Source organism: Rhinolophus sinicus, chromosome X (genome assembly GCF_036562045.2).
Source record: "Rhinolophus sinicus isolate RSC01 chromosome X, ASM3656204v1, whole genome shotgun sequence".
In the NCBI taxonomy this organism is placed as follows: Eukaryota; Metazoa; Chordata; class Mammalia; order Chiroptera; family Rhinolophidae; genus Rhinolophus; species Rhinolophus sinicus.
The window spans coordinates 105,581,155-105,599,500 of NC_133768.1; the positions used below are offsets into that span (position 1 = coordinate 105,581,155).

At 43.2% G+C, this 18,346-nt stretch overlaps 1 protein-coding gene across 5 annotated transcripts in view; it reads right to left on the minus strand.

Annotated features, from left to right (window-relative positions):
- The window catches only part of LOC109456650 (putative MAGE domain-containing protein MAGEA13P), a 105,043-nt gene extending 87,339 nt beyond the window's left edge, over positions 1 to 17,704 (minus strand). For 3 of the 5 annotated variants that reach the window (XM_074323734.1, XM_074323735.1, XM_074323731.1), the window contains exons 1-2: positions 17,434 to 17,704; positions 13,344 to 13,448 (exon numbers count right to left, since the gene is read on the minus strand). The gene's annotated coding sequence lies outside the window, so the exon portion shown is untranslated. Of the gene's footprint in view, positions 1 to 13,325; positions 13,449 to 17,433 lie in introns of all 5 variants that reach the window. The other 2 variants (XM_074323733.1, XM_074323732.1) reach the window with 2 other exon arrangements.
- Between the last annotated feature and the right edge of the window lie 642 nt (positions 17,705 to 18,346).

Sequence of the window (18,346 nt, forward strand, 5' to 3'; positions counted from 1 at the left end):
AAAACAGTACATACTGTGTTTTCCCATTTATATAAAGTTATAAGAAACAAATCTAATCTATATGGATAGAAATTAGGAAGAAGTTACCTATGGGGATTAATGGGAAGAGAAGACAAGGGAATTTCTGGGGTAAAAAAAAAAATCATATATTTTTGGGGTGCTGGTCATATGAGTTTATAAATTTTAATGAATTGGACACCTGAGATCTATGCATTTTATTGTATGTAATTTGCACCTGTGTCATAAAATATGTATTCTTAGAGTTGAGGCTATGTAACTAACAAAGAAACACCAACATATAGTGGCTTATATAAAACCAAAGTTTATTTTTCTCTCATGTAACAGTTAAGCTGCTCTGAGCTGGAGGAGCTACTCTGGTCAAAGTAGTCACTCAGGGAACCACATTCATATATTCTTTTTGCTCTGCTATTCCCTAAAATTGTCTTCGACTGCATGGTCAAAACAGGGCTGTTGCTATGCTCATGTCCTAGTTCATGGGTAGAGAAAAACAATCCATCGAAGTTCATTTTAATGTGAGATGGCCTGGAATTCAAACACATGACTTCCACTCCCGTTACAAAAGCCCAAAGTTAGTCACATGGCCACTCCTAGCAGAACACTCATCATCTGAGAGTTAAGGCAAGGGAGCTGGAAGAGCATTAAGGAAAGAGAAGGTAAAATATAGTCACCTAAGAGAGCGGGAAAGTAAACTGGGGAAAGTAGTATGGCTTTATTTTTGTTTGTTTATTTATTTAATTTTATTGGTGAACATTGGGGAACAGTGTGTTTCTCCAGGGCCCCTCAGCTCCAAGTCATTGTTCTTCAATTTAGTTGTGGAGGGCACAGCTCAGCTTCAAGTCCAGTTGCTGTTTTCAATCTTCAGTTGCAGGGGGCACAGCCCACCATCCCATGTGGGAATTGAACCGGCAACCTTGTTGTTGAGAGCTCGCGCTCCAACCAACTGAGCCATCCCGCAGCTCAGCTGCAGCTCGTCATCTTCAATCTAGTTGTAGAGAGCACAGCTCACTGGCCCATGTGGGAATCGAACCAGCAACCCTGTTGTTCAGAGCTTGCGCTCTAACCAACTGAGCCATCCGGCCACCCCCTTTATTCAGTTTCTTAAATTAAAGTTTATTGGGGTGACAAATGTTAGTAAAGTTACATAGATTTCAGGTGTACAATTCTGTAATACATCATCTATATATCACACAATAGAATACTGTTCTGCCATAAGAAAAAATGAAAGAGTGCCATTTGGACAACATGGATGGATCTTGAGATTATTATGCTAAGCGAAATAAGTCAGACAGAAAAAGCAGAGAACCATATGATTTCACTAATATGTGATATATAAAACTGAAAACAACAAAGGAATAAGACAAACAAATGGAGAAACAAAGTCATAGACACAGACAATAGTTTAGTGGTTACCAGAGGGTAAGGGGGTGGAGGGGGTGGTAGATGAGGGTAAAAGGGATCTAATATATGGTGATAGAAATAGTATGGCTTTAGAAGCACTGAAAACCTACCTTAGGTTTGTGATTAGGAATTTCAAGTGAGACCAGTTAAAACAGAGTGGCTTTGTTTCTAACCTACTCAGCCCTGCCATACACATATAGAATAGCCTGAGAGTTGTATTCAACCTGGGGTGGCTTTGCTAAAGGAATATAATGAAATGAGAGATGAGCAATTGTGAGTGTACATATAGGAGTGATTATAATGATCGACCTCTTTACAGACAAATAAACAGGCTCATAGAAGGTCAAAGATTCACCCAATATCATGAACCTAGAAATGTGTAGAGCCAGGGGTTGAACCCAGGTCAACCTGTTGACAATTTCTGTCCTTATTACAATGTAGCACAGTGAATCATTGCTTTATGTCAGAGCTGAACAATGCAATTTGATGGATCAAATAATACCTATGTATTAGGGAAGGAGATGCACAACTTTATAAAGTAGTAATCAACTATTTGACTTCATAATTAAGGAGAAAAATGGTATTTAAATAGAAAAATATGTGAATGATATAAAATAAAAAGAACTCACTAATGGATCTATCCAGATCCTTCTTTAATTTGAAATTTATTTAAAAGGTACTTTGTGATCTAGTGACTAGAGGAGTCCAACCACTTATTTTGTAAATGAAGAGACTAAACTCTAGAAAATATAAGGCAGAGCCTGGACTAGAACAGCGGTCTCCTGATATCTAAGCTATCATTCTTTCCATTACATCATGCAATTTTAGAGGGTTTAGATGTAGTGCTGCCTAAAGCCAAAAAGATTGGACAGATGACCTCCTGACACTGCCTTCATTCTTTTAAGGTAAAATCTCTGATTCTATAATACCTGGCACAAGATTATACACACTGATATCTAGTAACAGTGTTATCTTATCCTCTTTTCCTTCTAGCTTTATTGAGGTATACTTGACAAATAAAAATTATGTATACTTAAGGTGTATAATGTGATGACTTTACATTTATATACATTGTGAAATGCTTACCACAATCAAGCTATCTTAGCCTCTTCGTGACTCTCTGTATCCTTTATCCTAAAGATTCATAGAGGCTAAGAATTCAATGTATTAATTTGGCTGTTTTGAGAAAAAATGAGTAAATATCAATCAGGGGTGCTAATTTTAGTTAAGTTTATAATAAAAAAGATAGCAAGTTTTCCACATTCTCCTAAAGAATTTTCAACTGAAGAAATCTAAAGATGAGCTTAAGAATTGTAACTGGTAGGCACTGCTTATTGAATTTTTTTTCTCACATTGCTGAATAATTTCACATTACTTAGGCTGTGTCATTATGTATTTCTATCACAATAAGGGGAAAAACATTAAACTAATGAATGTCGTGCCTCGTTTGTCAAGATCTGAGTCACTGGCATGAAGCATCTTTCAATGTAAATGCAATTTGGGAGATTCGACCACACTTCTCTTTGAAAATACCCAAGTGGTTAGTACTCAGCCATTTTACTAATACATTGAACATTAAAAATAATTTGACATATGGGAAAGATATTCGAGACTACATGGTTAAAAAGGAAGACTAAATAAAAGGCTGCATGCTTTATTTGTACAAGCCACAGTTTATCCTTTTGTGAAGAACAGCAAGGCTTTTCTGAAAATGGGTACTTATAGAATGTCACACTGTTTAAAATGCTATGAAGAAATCAATTCCCATTTTTCTAGACACTTCTTTCAAGGTGCTGCTCTTGCAAGCATCAAGTGGGTGTCCTTCATCGTAAACACCTCGGAACACGAAGGAATCGATAGACACAGAGTTTAAGATGATGAATAAACTGGCGAATCCATAGTTGGAGTGTCAGACTATCGAGGCCAGGAAAAAATTCAGGGCCAGGGAAGTAGAAAAAAACAAAACAAAAACACTGAAGGAAGAAGCAGTTGTCAGACCTCCCCTTTTCCACCCCGGTCTATGAAATTAGGATCTTTAAAGCTCCATAAAGAAAAGAGAAGAGAAATTAAGCCCAGGAAAATGGGAAGGGACAGAGATTTTACAGGATTCATGAGGCAGTCTTTTCTGTCAGATGTTGGTTGTGAATTTTTGAATACTAGAGTTCATGTCTGAATCCTGAAACATTATGTGTACACCTGGAAGAAAATGGAGCTGAGACCTCCCCAAACATCTGTTCACCATGGTTGGGTGGCCTGGCTACACTGACTGTTTCTTAATTGACACACTATGCAGTGGGCTACAAGAGTCTCATATTAAAGATAACCTTGCCATATCCTAAAGTGACCTCTAGTGACTCGTACCTCCTAGTCATGCCTTTGTGTAATCCCCTCCTCTTGAGAGTGGACACAATGTGTGACTCGCTTCTAACCAATAGATTTCAAAGGTGATGGATATCACTCCCATGATTTGGTTACATTATATGGCAAAGGTGATGGGGTGTCACAACTGTGATTATGTTACATTATATAAGATTCCATTTTAACAGACTGGAATGAGAGACTCTCTTTGTAGGCTTGAAGTACGCGGCCATGTTGGAGAAGCCCACGAGGGAAAACACTACAAGTGACTTCTAGGATCTGGAGTCAGCCTCCAGCTGATAGTAAATATCCAGGGTTCTTAATAATAAAGTTTCAAGAAAATGAATTCTGCAGTTGCCTGAATGAGCTTAGAAGTGAATTTTTCCTCAATCAAGATCCCAGAAGAGAATCTCAGCTCCAGCAAACATTTTGACTGCAGATTTATGAGACTCTGAAACAGAGGACCCAACTAAACCATGCCCACAGACTCCTGGTTCACAGAAACTGAGTTACCCTGTTTCCCCAAAAATAAGACCTAGATGGATAATCTCTAATGCGTCTTTTGGAGCAAAAATTAATACAAGACCCGGTCTATTTTACTATAATGTAAGACTCAGTCTTTAATATAATGTAACATAATATAATATAGTATAGTATAGTGTAGTATAATATAATTAATATAATATAATTAATATAATATAATTAATATAATATAATATAATATAATATAATATAATATAATATAATATATAATACCAGGTCTTATATTAATTTTTGCTCCAAAAGACGCATTAGAGCTGATTGTCCAGCTAGGTCTTATTTTCGAGGAAACACGGTAACAAATGCACGTGTTGTTTAAGACACCACGTGTGTGTTAATTTCTTATATAGCAACAGAAGACTAATACAATGCAATATATATATTCCTGGAAAAACTCAGTATATACATTCATACATAAAATATAAAAGTGTTTATGGGAAAAACAAGGTTGTGACAAACCACTTAAAAATCATGCAATGGTATGAATGGAGCACAAACAAAAACAAGAACAAGAAAATCCTGGGAAAATTTAAAAGATGGTAAATTACTAACAAATATAGGAATATTATAGTAAACACACACCTTAACCTCACCCAAAAGTGTTAAAGGTAACTTGATGAAAGTTGGCGTAAGGAAGAGTTAGGACTGAGTTAGGAAGTGTTAGTCATTTGGACAAAGGTCCAATATGCACAGAGCTGAGAGAACTGAATGATAAGTACTTTCCAAGCAGAGGAGGTTGTCTAAGCCATTAGGAAAAGCAAGGTGGGGAATGGATATCATGTACAGTGCATGAGTTTGCTAGGGCTGCCATAACAAAGACCCACAGACTAGGGGGCTTAAACAATAGAAATGTATTGTCTCCCAGTTCTGGAGGCTAGCAGTCCAAGATCAGGTGTGGGCAGGGTTGGTTCCTTCTGAGGGCTGAGGGAAGGATCTGTCCCAGGCCTCTCTCCTTGGCTTATAGATGGCTGTCTCTTCCTATGTCTCTTCACACCGTCTTCCCTCTATGCGTATCTCTGTGTCCAAATTTCCCCTTTTCATAAGGACATCAGTCATACTGGATTAGGGCCCACCCTAAGGACCTCATCTTATTACCTTTGGAAAGACACTATCTGCAAATAAGTTCACATCGTGAGCTACTGGGGGGTAGGACGCCAACATATACAGAGGGTGCCAAAATAAATAGGTGCCAAAAACATGTATATACATTTTAAGAAAGGAAAATACTGTGTTACAATTGTAATACTCAATATATACCGATAACAAAAGATGAATACAAGTCACGTTTGGCTTCTGCAATTACAAGAGGTGCTCAAAGTCGTTACCATCAGCACAATTTTAATATAGTTTTTTCCTTTCTTAAAATGTATCTAAAAAAGTGTATCTACATTTTTATGACACCCTTTGTATTTTGGAGGTGGGGGACACAATTTAACACATATATGCACTAATGGACTCCTCTGTGGCTTTCTGGATTCACTGTCAATCTACTTGCATTCAGCCCTGTTATTTAATGGTACAAAAGTTTACGCTGTGATGGGAAAAAAAAAAAGAGCATGAGCCAAATCAACTTCTGCATCATACTGACGTTGTTACTAATCCTTAATACAGAAATCTGCCCTCTAACAGAACAGTCTAGAAACCATCTACACCCTCCTTCACTCTCGTGTAGTGACCCTACATATGTGTATGTGTATACACATACTACACACACACACACACACACGTATATAAAAGGACGTTTATTGAGGGCTTACCACATTCAATAAAATAATTTGCCCAAGGTCACACAGCCAGGAAATGAAATAATTAAAAACCAGGAAGGAACTCCAGGTAGCTTGGCTCTTAAACATTAACACTGTGGTGTATGTTATGACACAGATGGGAGAGTAGCTATCTGCTGGGAATATAGGCATTGCTCTAAGCCAGTATTTATTTCATACTGGGATCTCTGTGAGGATTGTTCAATGTTTTATTTCCATGTTCATGATAATCTACAAAAATTAATAAAAGCATATTCTGTATTATTTGGATTATGATCATCAAAAGAGTTCTGCCCATGTATCAGTGTCCCTGCATTTCCATTTGTGTTTAAATGGCACCAAATGACCACCTAGAGTGACATCCTTTAGATCCTATTGTACTTTTTCTCAAACTATGATCCACAGACTCTTGGGCACTTATCTTTTCTTGAGATAACTTGCCAAGTTCATAAAATACTGACCTGGCCTAGGGTGAAGGCCTGTCATGAACAAGTCAGAAAACTAGAACATTACATACCAGACTTAAATTCAGAGTAGAGGGCATGGGACACAGAATAGGTCCTTTGGTCCGAAGTAAGAGGTAGGGACCTACCATCATCACCTCCAGCCTACAGGCCCTGGGGAGCCTGAGTGAAAGGGCAAGTACCAGGTGTGAAAATTAAGTTCGCGAACTTGTTGCAACGATGTTGCTTACCTTATTTGATATCAGATAGATTATTCATTATGAATTTGTACCAACTGGACAGTTAACCAAGTTTACTATTTGGAAGTGCTGAAAAGGCTGTGTGAAAAATACCTGAACTTTTCGCCAACAATTCATGGCTCTTGTATCATGACAATGCACTAGCTCACATGGCACCGTCTGGGAGGGAGTTTTTAGCCAGTAAACAAATAACTATATTGGAACACCCTCCCTATTCACCTGATCTGGCCCCCAATGACTTCTTTCTTTACCCAAAGATAAAAGAAATATTGAAAGGAAGATGTTTGGATGACATTCAGGACATCAAGGGTAATACGACAGCTCTGATGGCCATTCCAGGAAAAGAGTTCCAAAATTGCTTTGAAGGGTGGACTAGGTGCGGGCGTCGGTGCATAGCTTCCCAAGGGGAGTACTTCAAAGGTGAATGTAGTGATATATTCAGCAATGAGGTATGTAGCATTTTTCCTAGGACGAGTTCATGAACTTAATTGTCCGACCTTTGTAAGTAAGTGAGGATGTGCGTGTACACACACACACACACAAGCAGAAAGGATTACAGGGAGGAAGATATGTGACTGGGAAATAACTAGGAGTGGGGGAAGTAGGTATGTTTCTGACATCAAGGTCTGGCTGTCAACAACACTGAGGAAGAAATTTAAGAATTCCACCTGTTTACTGGGAACCCTGGATCTGGGAGGATGATTTCATTGTAAATCCTAGACCCTCTTTACTCAAAGCATGGTCCCTAGAGCAGCTACCGCAGTGCATTTGAGCTTATCAGAAATGCAGAGTCTCAGGCCCAACCTCGGACCTACTGGGTCAACATCTGAATTTCAACATGACCAGCAGGAGATGGCCATGCACACTAAATTTGAGAAACATGGATCTAGCACAGTAACTCTCAGACCCCAGCACTTGGAGAGCTTGTTCCAAAACAGATTTTGGGTATCCAACTCCAGTGCTTCTAATTTAATCGATCTGAGGTGGAGTATTTCTAATAAGTTCCCAGGTGGTGCTGTTCCTGATGCTGCTGCCCCATGGGCTGTAATTTGAGAACCACTGCCCTGGTATATGGTGGCAGTGGACAGCATAGAGGGGGTAGTTACACTTCCTGTTTTATTCAGCATTCGGACAGAAGACGGAGTGAACCTGAGCCTGTAGGTGGAAATTATGCCCTGATTCAGTCTTGAAGAGCTAGCAGTGTTTGAATGTTGTGAATATTATTTCTTCCTATCCATGAGCAGACCTTGTACATTATTTGAGTAATTCCTACACACCCTGTATTAGTCAGGGGTTCTTCAGAGAAACAGATCCAATAGGTGTGTGTATATGTATATATATAGCTATACAAAGGTCTGACAATTAAGTTCACGAATTCATCCTAGACAAAGTGCTACACACCTCATTGCTAGATATCACTAAAGTCACCTTTGAAGTACTCCCCTTGGGAAGCTATGCACCAATGCCAGTGCCTAGTCCACCCTTCAAAGCAATTTTGGAATTCTTTTTCTGGAATGGCCATCAGAGCTGTCGTCGTATTACCCTTGATGTCCTGAATGTCATCCAAATGTCTTCCTTTCAATATTTCCTTTCTCTTTAGGTAAAGAAAGAAGTCATTGGGGGCCAGATCAGGTGAGTAGGGAGGGTGTTCCAATACAGTTATTTGTTTACTGGCTAAAAACTCCCTCACAGATGGTGCCATGTGAGTTGGTACATTGTCGTGATGCAAGAGCCATGAATTGTTGGCAAGCAGTTCAGGTCGTCTAACTTTTTCACGCAGCCTTTTCAGCACTTCCAAATAGTAAATTGGTTCACTGTTTGTCCAATTAGTACAAATTCATCATGAATAATCCCTCTGATATCAAAAAAGGTTAGCAACATCATGGCAACAAGTTCGTGAACTAAATTGTCAGACCTCCTATGTATATTTACATATGGAGAGACAGAGAGACGGAAATTGACAAATTGATTGATTACAAGGAGTTGGCTCACATGATTATGGAGGCTGACAAGTCCCACAATCTTCGGTCAGTAAGTTGCAGACTCAGGAGAGCTGATGTGTATTTCTAGTCTAACTAACGGCCTGGATAGCAGGAGATCCAATGGTGTAAGTACCAGTCACAAAGCTGGCAGGCTGAAGACCCGAGAAGAGTCAATATGGCAGTCGGAATCCAAAGACCAGAGAAGACCAATGTCCCAGCTGAAGCAGTCAGGCAGGAGGAGTTCCCTTTTACTCATCCTTTTTGTTCTTTTAGGTCTTCAAGTAAATGGATGAGGCCTAACCTTGTTATGAAGGGCAAACTAATTTACTCAGTCTACCAATTCAAATGTCAATGTCATCGAGAAATACCCCCACAGACACTCCCTGAATAATGTTTGGCCAAATGTCTGTGCAGCTGGTGACCTAGTCAGGTTGAAAGATAAAATTAACTATCACACACCCCAGAGTTTTGATTGCTAGTGTGAATTTTTAAATTATTGTAACCTTGTTTAATTGGCGGTGGTGGCTATGTAGAAATGTTTTTGGTACCTTGTTGTTATGTGTACAAATTGCTGATAAAATCTTCTTCCTAAAACTTATTTTATAGATGTTTCTGTATTTTCTATGTAGATAATCATATCATCTACAAATAACTTTCCTTCCTTTCTTTTCAAATGATAGATACCTTATTGCTTATTATCTGAAATTGTAGGAGTGGTTAGGAGTGTTGAATTTGTAGCCAATTTCCTGATTTCAATCACAGTTATGGAAATTATGGCATAATCTTAAGTAAGTTATCTCACGTCTTTGTATCTCAATTTCATCATGGTAGTTAGACCTAGCATATATCTTATATATAGCGTATTTATACTGGTCAGACCTTGAAGCATTGTTGTGAGAATTAAACATGAGAATTAAATTAAACAAATTTATTGGAAAGTAGTTATAAGTTTTCTGGCTTTTATGTCTCTTTTTTCTAGCACGAGGATACTTCCTCTTAGTTTAAACTCAGGTACATATTAAACCAGTTTTTGTTAAATCTTATCCCACATTTCTATGTTTGTAGCAGGATGGAGCCTAACAGCTTACGCCTCCAGATTTCAGGAAGTCACCAGGGTCAAGTTTTCCTTAAATTATAGTCTAACTTTGACCTTTACCAAGTCACCTGGGGTGCTTGTTACAAAGGCAGAGTCCCTGACACCCTAGACAACACTTAGTAAAATACAACTTTGGAACACGGTTCCTGGGAATCTGCACTTTAAATGAAAACATGATATGGGTGCACTGTAAAGTTTAACAGCCACCTTTTTGGGATTTCCAAATTCGTGCTCCAGGATGGAAAAGACAACAAAAGCCCCATGGAAGAGAAGAGTATCCAATTCTATAGACTTCTTTACTTGATTTTCCATGTGAATAAATTCCCAGTGTCACAGTTAAGGGGGAGTCCTCAAAATGCCAGAGTCATTGTCTTTTCCTTAATTGCAGAGCATCCTTGACTTTCTGATTCCACTTGCTTAAATAGTGAGTTCCTGTGTTTGAGTGCCTGTTGTATGCACTTCCCTAGCAGCGTTGAAACAAGCAAGGCAATCTCTAGCAGAGCAGAGACACACGGGACTCAAAATCTGGTTTGGTTTAGGTGAAGACAAGAAGGAGGAATGTTCCACTTTAAGCTTACTGGCGCTGTAGTGACACTACATTCCATCTGTTTGAAAAATCTTCTTACACCAATTAAATGTGGCATATTTTAATTTAGCTTTCAATAAGTCTGGATTGTGTAACTCAAAGCTTTTTATTTATTTATTTTATTTTTTTAGGAGACATTTGCTACCACATTACAGTTTAGTACCTAACCCAGTGAGTTCAATGGTTGCTAAGGGACTATTCAGTTTATGTTTGAACCATCAAAGCTCCACCTTCAATGGACACAGAGTTAAGGTTAAGAGATGCAATCAAACAGCTGGGAAATGTCCTTCTGAATGTGAGACAATGATCACAGGGCTGACCGTGGAGGCACAGTGCTAATGAGTATTTTTTTTTCTCTCTTTCCAAATTTAAATAATCAGGCATGCTGAGCCTTCAGCTAGCTAACTTTGAACTCTGGGAACGAAACTCAGCATCTTGTTACTGGTTGTGTGAGGAACCAAGGTCTTTATCAACAGAAGGAAGACTCCTCCTGCACAGGTATTAGCCGAGCGCAGTGATGTGATTAAGAAAAAGCCATAAAACATCTCCGAGGGGACCAGATGTGCAGGAGCCAGTGATACTACTCATACAGCAGAAAGATTCTACCTGCCGAAAAAAATCTTGCCCCATCCTGATCTCACAGAGGTTCTACATATATAAAGTCTTGATTCTTCCCAAGTATTCTGAGGACTGAACACATGCCATGCCTGCCCACTTACTGCATGCTAGCATCTAAGAAAATAAACACACACACACACACACACACACACACACACACACACACACACCTGACTGTTTACCGGGAGTCAAGGTCAATGAAATAAAAATTTCCCAAGTGTAGACACCCTTAGGAGGACCAGTCCTTAGGATCTCTGACAGTTACTTTTCAACTACAAAAGCTTTTCACAGAAAATTAGGCAGACATGTCAGAGCTGAAACTATTCTTGCAAAAGTTTTCACTACTTTAAGGAGAACAGTAGAGTTGGAAGACATGTTATATTTAGGGAAGGTGGTAGTTATATTAAGTAGTGGCAAATTTAAGTGGTGATTAAGGATTAGCAAGTAAAATATGAAATTGACCTTAGGTACTGGGTTCTTCCGGTCTTGCTTTAGATCATAACCTATTAGATCAGTAGTGTTTGTTAATATGCCATTTTAGCAAAGACGCATTTGGATATTTTCCACTCATAGGGAGTATCTCCCAGAGAGAATGACTGCTGCAAAACCCTTGAGCACATCCTGTCATCTATCCCTAGACTATGGTTTTCAAGGCTCGATTTCCTAGGGTAGGCCTTCTACTGGAGGTTTGGCGAGGGCCTGGGGCACCTTTCCTCCATTTCTGACGGCCCTTCTTACCGATCCCTGGGTCCCCCCAATCTGGACTCCCCTAAGGCTCCCTGAGTCAGCTGTCCCTGAAGCGAGGATCCTTCAGGCCAGGCCAGCTGAGAAGTGGAAGTGTCTGTGGTGTCTGGTTTTGCTCGGTCACCTGAAGGGAATCTTGTATATAAAAGTAGGCTATTAGGATAGAGATGGAGAAGAAGCAAAATTACCACTTCAGGGGGGAAACAGAGATGAAAAGAGTGTCCCTGTGCCTGCTGTGTTTTGACATTTCTGAAACCTATGTTTGCAATTTCTTTCTTTTCTGAGCCTTGGACTCCTGACACCTTGGAAAGGAAATCCGGGAAGGCAGGCTCAGGCAGGGGACAGAGGGACCGGAGTGGGATCTGTTCCTCGCAGTGCAGAGTGGGGGTGAGTGGACAGAGTAATGAAGACACTTTGTGTGCTGCGTCTGATCTGACAGAGGATGTTTGCTGATATGACGAGAGTGCAGGGAAGTTGTGCCTAACCAGGCCCAGGTGAGATGAGAAAGGGACTAGGGAGGCATCCCAGAGGAGGTATCCCACGAGTTGGATCCTAACGCAGAAGTAGGAGTTCCTAGATAGAATAAGGGGGAGACGCAGTGCAGCCTAAGGAGGCAGGGAGGGTTGAAAAGCACAGGTCTACATCACTTAGCAAAAGGCACCCCCACATAGTCAGAAATCTGAGGCAGGCAGATGACCTCGACAAAGCAATCCTCATGAAGAGAAAGCATTTTTGGGGGGTGGGAGGAGAGGGTAATTGGTGAAGCGGGAGTACCCTAGTCATCCTGAGACCCTTGTGAGGGAGCCAGGCTGTGGGGATCCCCCCTCCTCCCACCAACTAAGCTGGGCCAGCCAGCATTCCTCTTGGGAAATTATGGGGTAAGGGTCCAGACTGAAGCCAGCCTGTGATGTCACTGGGGTGAGAAGTCAAGGGAAATATAGCCTTGGGTGGCCACTTCCTGCCTCAAGAATGCCCATGAAGGAAAGTCCAACTGCAAGAGAGACTGAGAGTAAAAGGTGGAAAACTGCAGAGAAAAGTAGAGACAAAGAATCTGGAGCCTTTGAGACTGAGAACAGGGCTGGCCAGTTCCTGCCTCAAATTCACTGCAGCAGAAAGAGCCAATCAGCAAAGCGTGGCACGAGCAGACACAAAGAGAGAAGCGGTGACAAGAGAGCCACGGCCAGGACATATCGTGGGTCCTTTCCCTTTTTGATTTCAGTGTCTCACAGGGTCCAGCTGGACATTGTGCCCTTGGCTTCTGCAATATATCCTCATTCCCTTCAAATAAATTCTCCCTTTGTTCCAAATCATGTTGATGGGGACTCTGATTCTAGCCCTACCAATCCCTGGTAGAGACACAGGGAGACCAGGCAGGAAATGAGACCCAAACAAGGCAGGCGCTGTGGGGTTGGAGGGAGGGCAGACCCCCATGCCTTCTGGAACAGCCCGGTCTGGACGGCGAGGGCAGACTGAAGGAGGCTGCAGGCTCCCTAAGGGGACATGGGTGAGGACCTACCCAGCGAGAGCAACTTGCCTAGGTCTGTGGCATCACTTCCTGGTACCGGGTCCTTTGGGTTCCGTCCTCTGGGCCAGGACCTCCGAGTGAAGGTCAGGCCACATCCTCAAAGGTCACCAATCTCTAGAAAGTCAAAGAGAGGCAGGGATGTTGGTCCTGTAGCCATAGGATGCAATTAGCATCTGTCACTCAGTAATTGGAAAAGGTCCAGGGGGACCCAAGGTCTGCATCACTGTGCATCTCCTGAGGGCCTAGTTCTATGCTGGGCTCAGGGGGAGGCAGATGCTGCCTTTGGACAGAATACAAGTGTGTCGAGAGTGAAAAGTCTTCTACGGGGGAAGCCATTGGAGAATGACACAAAACAGCAGCAAGCCCCCATGTCCTGGGAGGACCAGATACGTAGTAAGCCTGGAGGACGTCAGAGGAAGGAGGAAATCATTTTAACAGTAATCCCAACACTAGTAATGACAACAGCAGCAGCTGCTGAGTCTTTCTGGTCCTCAGCAGGTTCCTTGCTCCGTGCTGAGCACTTCACATGCCATATTAAAGTGATGAAATGTCCCCAGCACTGGAGTCAGACAGACTCCTAGGTTTGAATCCCACTTCTGGAATCTGACACTTGTCCGCTGTGCGACCCTGGGGGTGTCACTTTGTGTTCCTGTGCACCAATTTCCGTATCAATACACTAATAGTTCCCACATCAGCAGGCTTGTGGTGAGAATGAAAGAGAAAATGCTCACACGGCAAACGCTGGAAGGCCGGGCCCATGTCTGTGCTCCGTGTGTTTTTGCAACATGAAGTCAACGCTATCACCATCTTGTCACAGGCAGTGCGCTAAGGCTCAGGGACAGTCAACCGGAAGTCAAACAGAGTCCCATGTCTAATAAGCACAGATCTGAACTCAGGTCCCTCTGGCTCAGGGTCCGTGTGCATAACCCCCATATTCCTCCATCACCGCAATGGGGGTGGGGGGTGGGGATGAACATCCAGCAAATGATCTCACAGTCTGGCCCTCAGGGACATGTCTCAGGAGATGGAGGGGTCCTTCACAACCATACAGGCCCTCCTGGGCCTCCTTGAACAATATATATCCCTGCTTTGCCCATGCGCTTCCCTCTGCCTGGAATGCCCCCATGCCCTCCTCATCGCTAAGCCTAAACCCACTCTGCAAACTTAACTTGAGGTGTCACCCCCAGGTTAAGTATCGTCATGGTTAAGAGCAGAAGCTCTGATGGTTGACATAGTGAGTTTGCGTTTCTCCTACTTAAGAGCTCTGTGACGTTGGGCAGGAGCGGAACTTCTCTGAGCCTCAAGTTCCTCTCCTATAAAGTAAGGATAACAACAGAATCTAATTCTAAGGAGGTGAGAGTTAAACAAGCTGGTACATCATAACTGCATATCAAGGGCTCAATGAAGACCAACTTTTATGATTGTTTTGTTGTTAGTATTTTCCCCATCTGCTCCCTCAGCAACCTGGAAAAGCTCAACCCAGCCTGTATCTTTGCTTCTGTAATTGTGCCAAATTCCCTGCACAAAAAATTCCAAAATGAGGGCAGGTGGGGACAGGGGCTATTTTAGCTGGAACTGCCAGGAAAAGCCTCTTCAAAGAAGTAGCATTTGAACAGAGCCTGGAAGGATGGGAAAGGACAGCCAAGGAGAGATGTGATGACGTCAGTATTCCAGTCAGAGGGAACTCCTTGGGCACGGGCTGGGAAGAGGGAAGAGCTGGGCATATTCAGGTTAGCGCGGCTGGATGGCAGTGAGCAAGAGAATAGGAGACAAGGACAGAGATGGTCCCTCAGGAGGGGGCATTCCAAGGCATGGCAGGGAGCTTGGATTTATTCTAAGTGTGATGACAGCCCCGGAAGGGGAGTGTCGTGCACTCATTTATGGAGGCCCCTGATACAGACCAGCAGTGCTCTAAGGCCTGGGGATACAGCTTGAAGAGGAGCTCACACATTTTAGGGCTGGAGATCATCCCCCAGGAATTTAAAAAATGATCAAGAGAATCTTGAAGATAACAAAATAAGAGTGAGGAGACAAGAGAGATGGGGGTAACTTCCTATGGGGCAAACAAGGAAGGCTTCTCAGAGGAGGGGATATTGGGGGAGCCTAGAATGAGGTGAGGGATCGAGCCACATGGATGACAAATTTAAAAATAAGGCAAGTCCTGACAGCGATCAGGGCTATGATGAGAGTAAACAGGATGGCTGCTGGAGAGTTAACTGGGCCTGGCACATGTTGACAGCCCAAGGGACACCTGGGTTCAAATGACAGTACTGCCTACTAGCTGCAAGAACTTGCACAGGACTCAATCTCTGTGCCTCAGTTTCTTCATCTGTCCAATAGGCATATCGGTACCCATCTCACAGGGCTGTTGTTGCTATCAAACACTTTAGTACACGGCAGGTGCTGAGTCTCTTCTTTTACTGGCCACAGGATTAACGCTTTGGTAAATACTTGTGGTGCAAATAAGGTGACGAGCTTTTGAGAACGTGGGTAACTTTCCTGCTTTTTTAGCGTTTCAGAGAATGTGAGATTTAAGACTTTTGATTTTAATCAAATGTTTTGAAATATTTTTTCAAACAATTAGTAAGACTTGGCACACATTTAACTCATTAAATCCCTAAGGGTTCAATTTCTGTTGTGTTTTTATTTAGAGAAATGTTTAAGGACTCAGTTATTCCGTAAATCAATCAATACATTCTGAGGGTAGGTCTGAGCAGGCAAGTGGGATGTTAGCTTCTTCAGCGATACCGCCTGCCTGCTCCCCTGAAGAACCTGCTCAAGGAACCTTCCAGTGAAACACTGGATCAACCCTCCTGCTGAGGGCCTCAAAGAGCTGGATATGCTGGTACACTCTTGCCCTGGTCTGGCCTGGGTTGCTCTAGCAGCCTAGCTAACTTTTGTTTTGCGCTTAGCGGGTACACACAAAGTCCTGCTGAGCCCACAGAACACTAAACATACTCCATCGCACAGTTCCATCTCTGTCCCTGCCTGGCTCCTTCTGCACTACAGGCCTTCCTTCTGTCACCTAACAGCCACAACCCACTGGCACTGAAGGCCCCTCCCCTCTGGAGACAGCACCAGGTATGCTCACCTCCTATGCCTTCCCTCCAGCCCTTTCCTCTCTCACTTCAGGCCCATGTGAAAAGACAAGCTTAACATTCCGTGTCCGAAATTTGATCGCCAGGCTATGCCCTGGTCCAGATCTACAGCCCCTCTGGATCTCCATATCTAAAGCCCTTCTGGATAGACCCCTCCTAAAACTGCAGACGTGTGTCCAGCTGTCCATGTCTCTGTCTCCCTCTCTCTCTCACACACACACACTCGCTTCTGGAACAGCTCAGAATCACCAAGTCCAAAATCCAACCTTTGACCTTTCCCCCACAACCTACTCCATCCACACAAGTTCTCCATCTCCATGCTTCCAGATGTTCAACAACCAAAAAAAAAGTATAAGGAAAACAGGAAAAAGAAACTCAGGATGGTACTTCATTCCCTACTTTCCTTCACATCATCTGACGCAGCAGGAAACCCTGAGGGTTCTATGCTTAGGATCTATCTGGAATCGGATGACTTGGGCCTCCTCCACTGCCATCACTCTGGTCTTGACCCCATCACAACTGTCCTGGATCCCACTGCAGCAGCCTCATTGGTCTCCTTACCTCCACCTTCATCTGGCTCCCTCCAGCCCCCAATCTCCCCTGACCAACCTTTAGGAAATTTTAAAAATCTTGTGTCCCTCTTCTGTTCACAATGCCCCTGGCTTGGTGCGCCCTAGGAATGAAGGCCCAGCAGTTCAGGTTGCCATTTCAGGTGTGACTCCCATCATGCTCTATTCCTTTCAGCCAACACATGGATCCTGCGTTCCCCAGAGGTTTCCCAAATGCTCCCCATTCAGTAGCACATTTAGGCCTTTTCACAATCTGGCTCCCCTGCCTGCAAGTCTACCACATTTCTCACTGGCTGTCAGATATGCGGACCCCACTAACGAGCACCCCACTGTCCTGACCACAGCGGCCTGGGCTTAATGATCTGAGCAGGTGCCCTCATTCGGGGCTTTGGGATTCGGGTCGGGTGACGACCTGGGAATGGCAGCACCCACCTGCGCCAGGTCCAACAGCGCAGCCGCCGCCATCGGAGCCTGCAGCCGGAGTGAGGCCGGGAGCAGCGGGCGACAGGGCGGGAATCCGGGCTCCGTCGTCCCCAGCCCGGCCCCAGCGACGGGTGACACCGGGCGGCGACACTGCCAACCCTCAGACCTGCATCTGTGCAGTGGGGACAACGCTTTCCCTCCCGTCACCTCGGGTATGACATAGTGCTGCGGAGCCTCTCATCCAGTGGCCCAAGCCCAGAACAGATAAAATAACCGCCGCGAGAACAGGGCCAAAGTCCCGCCCCGATGTGGCGCCAAGGCACGGAAACATCCCTCTCCGGCTCCTCCATTGGCTCACGGTGGAGAGCCTTCTGGGTAATGTAGTTCCGCAGCCCAGGCAAAGGCTAAGGGCCTGGGAGCTATTAATAATAAATATGGTCCCATTCAATACACCTAATCTAAAGCTTTAAAGTCAGTTTTGTAAATATCAGCATTTTCAATCAGGAACCAGAGAAAAGACTTAAAACTGGACCATGGTGGTGAAGGTGGAGGAGGCATGCCCAAGTGGTCCTGAAGCAGATAGATTAGGGTGGCTCTTCACTCTGGTTCCCCCGGGGGGTGGGGGAGGTAGAAAAGAAGAGAGAAAGAAATCTCTCCTGCCCTGTGTAGTTAGATGTAGTTAGAGATTGTGTTCCAAACCAGTGAGCAATACTATTTTATCCAGATATTTCTTACTGCATATCCTGAGATACATTCAATTCCTTTTAGGAATTTGAGACCGAGTTGGAAAAAAAAAAGTGACTTACCAAGTGTCATTTCCTGTGGGGATGGTGGCTGCAATGGTCACAGCACATGTGGACAGGGAGCATCTGAACCCTGAGTAAAAGTTTGGGATATCATGATCTCATCTCCTTGCTGAGAA